Here is a 5000-nt window from a genome sequence, read left to right on the forward strand (position 1 = left end):
CAAGCCCCAATCCCTAGCACGAAGGAGGTTCAGCGGGTTACCCCGACCTTTCGGCCTAGGAAGACACGCTGATTCCTTCAGTGTAGCGCGCGTGCGGCCCAGAACATCTAAGGGCATCACAGACCTGTTATTGCTCAATCTCGTGCGGCTAGAAGCCGCCTGTCCCTCTAAGAAGAAAAGTAATCGCTGACAGCACGAAGGATGTCACGCGACTAGTTAGCAGGCTAGAGTCTCGTTCGTTATCGGAATTAACCAGACAAATCGCTCCACCAACTAAGAACGGCCATGCACCACCACCCACCGAATCAAGAAAGAGCTATCAATCTGTCAATCCTTCCGGTGTCCGGGCCTGGTGAGGTTTCCCGTGTTGAGTCAAATTAAGCCGCAGGCTCCACTCCTGGTGGTGCCCTTCCGTCAATTCCTTTAAGTTTCAGCTTTGCAACCATACTTCCCCCGGAACCCAAAAGCTTTGGTTTCCCGGAGGCTGCCCGCCGAGTCATCGGAGGAACTGCGGCGGATCGCTGGCTGGCATCGTTTATGGTTAGAACTAGGGCGGTATCTGATCGCCTTCGAACCTCTAACTTTCGTTCTTGATTAATGAAAACATACTTGGCAAATGCTTTCGCTTCTGTTCGTCTTGCGACGATCCAAGAATTTCACCTCTAACGTCGCAATACGAATGCCCCCGCCTGTCCCTATTAATCATTACCTCGGGTTCCGAAAACCAACAAAATAGAACCGAGGTCCTATTCCATTATTCCATGCACACAGTATTCAGGCGGGCTTGCCTGCTTTAAGCACTCTAATTTGTTCAAAGTAAACGTGCCGGCCCACCGAGACACTCAACTAAGAGCACCCTGGTAGGATTTCAACGGGGTCCGCCTCGGGACGCGCAAGCACGCCTTCGGCTCGCCCCACCGGCAGGACGTCCCACGATACATGCCAGTTAAACACCGACGGGCGGTGAACCAACAGCGTGGGACACAAATCCAACTACGAGCTTTTTAACCGCAACAACTTTAATATACGCTATTGGAGCTGGAATTACCGCGGCTGCTGGCACCAGACTTGCCCTCCAATAGATACTCGTTAAAGGATTTAAAGTGTACTCATTCCGATTACGGGGCCTCGGATGAGTCCCGTATCGTTATTTTTCGTCACTACCTCCCCGTGCCGGGAGTGGGTAATTTGCGCGCCTGCTGCCTTCCTTGGATGTGGTAGCCGTTTCTCAGGCTCCCTCTCCGGAATCGAACCCTGATTCCCCGTTACCCGTTACAACCATGGTAGGCGCAGAACCTACCATCGACAGTTGATAAGGCAGACATTTGAAAGATGCGTCGCCGGTACGAGGACCGTGCGATCAGCCCAAAGTTATTCAGAGTCACCAAGGCAAACGGACCAGACGAGCCAATCCGATTGGTTTTGATCTAATAAAAGCGTCCCTTCCATCTCTGGTCGGGACTCTGTTTGCATGTATTAGCTCTAGAATTACCACAGTTATCCAAGTAACGTGGGTACGATCTAAGGAACCATAACTGATTTAATGAGCCATTCGCGGTTTCACCTTAATGCGGCTTGTACTGAGACATGCATGGCTTAATCTTTGAGACAAGCATATGACTACTGGCAGGATCAACCAGGGAGCTGCGTCAACGAGAGCTGAGCAGCCGGCCGCCCGGGAGTGTGTCCCGAGGGCCCGCGCGAACACGCAAGCGTCCGCTCAATTATTCTGCAAACAGGAGGAGGCTGAGCTCCCCTGCACGATACACCTCGAAACCCTCTCAGGTCCCGGCGGCGCGCAGCGCCGTCCTAAGTACTTGGTCGGGTTCGAGAGAGGCGCAATCGCCCGGAGATAGGCGAGTAGACGCTTTCAGTGCGAACACCCGTGCTCCCAACTGAGCTTGCCGCTGCCGACAGAGGCCCGGGAGCGTGCTGTCGTGGCATTGCCGGCGGGAAACAACACGCGCCACCTACGGTGACCGGCAGCTCCAACGCCAGCGCCACAGAAGGGCAAAGCCCCACTTGGGTGCAGAAGCGAACTCTCCCAGCACAGCGCACGCGCCAACACGTCCGCAGAGCTGCGATACAAACCACCTGCGAGAACCGCTGGGGGCGACCGAGCAGCAGACGGCGTCGCGACGCCGAGTGCCGGGCGGCGGCGCATCCTCAACGCACACAGTCCGCAATCGGACCAGCACACTGCAGATGTCCACCGCGCTTCGCACCGGGCTCGGCAGAACCCACTTTGGCCGCCTGGCGCCGCGCGCAGGGTGCGCCGGCGCATAGCTGGGACGCCAGCCGGGCCCGTCGGCCGGCGCTCCTGCCACTGGGCGCCCCCCACCAGCCGGCTGTAGTGCGTGCGCTCACGCAGCGCGCGGCCAGCACGCCGGGCGGCCCCCCCTCACCGGCCGGGGACTGTCCCGCCAAGCCACAGCCTCGTATCGCTTCATACCCACATGGCCAACTCAGGTTCGGGGGCATGGCGGGTACCGCCGAAACAACCGGTTCACAGATGTACCGATCGTCGCTATCACCGATGCACCTGCAGCGCGAACAACCGCTCAACAACTGATTTCCAGTTCATTTGCGGATCTTTGGCAGCAAACGTATACGTCAATCTACATTTGCGAAATCTACGATTCTGGCATGCCTGCATGTTATGTGTCACGACACGCTACATCAGCCCACATACACACTGCGGCATGTACACGAGAGAACACGTGGAAGATGGTCCGCGCACGTGTGCAATGTCCCTTGCGCGGTCGACTGTCAACCGGCCTCTGTAGCATGTCGCAGATGTGGAACGCGGTCCACCGTGCTATCATGTTGTGTGGGGCAATACGATTAAATAGGAAAACCCTCGTCGCTACATCAACAGACGGCTCACGCTGATTCCCGGCAGAGGGAGGAGGGGGGGGGGGGGGCCAACATGCAATACTTTCGTCCGTACCTACTTACCACATGTCTGTACGGCGTACAACAGTGCAATCTCGCTGTAATGGGGAGACGAGACAAGTAGCATCGTGCACAACATATGGCCCTTATGATTCGCCATTGTAGGGCGCAGCCGGTGTACGGTCAAGCATGTGCCACATTATGTCACTCAGTACGTAACGACGGATGATCAGTGTGGGTTACGCGTACATCAGCGGACAGTCCACACAGGCCGTACCACAACGTACACTGACTGCATCGACAACCGAATGCAACTGAACAGCTGCAAGGCTCTTTTCACAAACAAACGCCTGACCGACCAGCTTGGAAGGGCAGGAGGGGAGGGCGATATTCGTTCTGTAGCGGTACACCCTTCCAGTGGTTAGCGGGACTGTGTAGAAAGTACGCAACACTCGAAAGACCTTTATGTGAGGGTACGCACCATGGCATCAAGAAATACACATGACACCAGAGGATCCAAGCAGTGAACTATGTTCAGAGGGTTGCTGTTAGGCAAAGCTACATTCCTGTGACGTTACATGTGACAGTTAAGGTGCAGTGTAAGTTAGGTTAAGGTGCAGTGTAAGTTAGGTTAAGGTGCAGTGTAAGTTAGGTTAAGGTGCAGTGTAAGTTAGGTTAAGGTGCAGTGTAAGTTAGGTTAAGGTGCAGTGTAAGTTAGGTTAAGGTGCAGTGTAAGTTAGGTTAAGGTGCAGTGTAAGTTAGGTTAAGGTGCAGTGTAAGTTAGGTTAAGGTGCAGTGTAAGTTAGGTTAAGGTGCAGTGTAAGTTAGGTTAAGGTGCAGTGTAAGTTAGGTTAAGGTGCAGTGTAAGTTAGGTTAAGGTGCAGTGTAAGTTAGGTTAAGGTGCAGTGTAAGTTAGGTTAAGGTGCAGTGTAAGTTAGGTTAAGGTGCAGTGTAACTTAGGTTAAGGTGCAGTGTAACTTAGGTTAAGGTGCAGTGTAACTTAGGTTAAGGTGCAGTGTAACTTAGGTTAAGGTGCAGTGTAACTTAGGTTAAGGTGCAGTGTAACTTAGGTTAAGGTGCAGTGTAAGTTAGGTTAAGGTGCAGTGTAACTTAGGTTAAGGTGCAGTGTAACTTAGGTTAAGGTGCAGTGTAAGTTAGGTTAAGGTGCAGTGTAACTTAGGTTAAGGTGCAGTGTAAGTTAGGTTAAGGTGCAGCGTAACTTAGGTTAAGGTGCAGCGTAACTTAGGTTAAGGTGCAGCGTAACTTAGGTTAAGGTGCAGTGTAACTTAGGTTAAGGTGCAGCGTAACTTAGGTTAAGGTGCAGCGTAACTTAGGTTAAGGTGCAGCGTAACTTAGGTTAAGGTGCAGCGTGGGTTAGGTTAGGGGCCAACGTGGGTTAGGTTAGGGGCCAACGTGGGTTAGGTTAGGGGCCAACGTGGGTTAGGTTAGGGGCCAACGTGGGTTAGGTTAGGGGCCAACGTGGGTTAGGTTAGGGGCCAACGTGGGTTAGGTTAGGGGCCAACGTGGGTTAGGTTAGGGGCCAACGTGGGTTAGGTTAGGGGCCAACGTGGGTTAGGTTAGGGGCCAACGTGGGTTAGGTTAGGGGCCAACGTGGGTTAGGTTAGGGGCCAACGTGGGTTAGGTTAGGGGCCAACGTGGGTTAGGTTAGGGGCCAACGTGGGTTAGGTTAGGGGCCAACGTGGGTTAGGTTAGGGGCCAACGTGGGTTAGGTTAGGGGCCAACGTGGGTTAGGTTAAGGGCCAACGTGGGTTAGGTTAAGGGCCAACGTGGGTTAGGTTAAGGGCCAACGTGGGTTAGGTTAAGGGCCAACGTGGGTTAGGTTAAGGGCCAACGTGGGTTAGGTTAAGGGCCAACGTGGGTTAGGTTAAGGGCCAACGTGGGTTAGGTTAAGGGCCAACGTGGGTTAGGTTAAGGGCCAACGTGGGTTAGGTTAAGGGCCAACGTGGGTTAGGTTAAGGGCCAACGTGGGTTAGGTTAAGGGCCAACGTGGGTTAGGTTAAGGGCCAACGTGGGTTAGGTTAAGGGCCAACGTGGGTTAGGTTAAGGGCCAACGTGGGTTAGGTTAAGGGCCAACGTGGGTTAGG

At 53.9% G+C, this 5000-nt stretch overlaps 1 non-coding gene across 1 annotated transcript in view; it reads right to left on the reverse strand.

Moving 5' to 3' along the window:
* The window catches only part of LOC126327123 (small subunit ribosomal RNA), a 1893-nt gene extending 250 nt beyond the window's left edge, over nt 1–1643 (reverse strand). Inside the window, exon 1 of the ribosomal RNA XR_007561002.1 lies at nt 1–1643. This exon is cut by the window's left edge and continues 250 nt beyond it. This is a non-coding gene — a ribosomal RNA (small subunit ribosomal RNA).
* Between the last annotated feature and the right edge of the window lie 3357 nt (nt 1644–5000).

This window comes from Schistocerca gregaria, unplaced genomic scaffold, assembly GCF_023897955.1.
Source record: "Schistocerca gregaria isolate iqSchGreg1 unplaced genomic scaffold, iqSchGreg1.2 ptg001021l, whole genome shotgun sequence".
Classification (NCBI taxonomy): domain Eukaryota; kingdom Metazoa; phylum Arthropoda; class Insecta; order Orthoptera; family Acrididae; genus Schistocerca; species Schistocerca gregaria.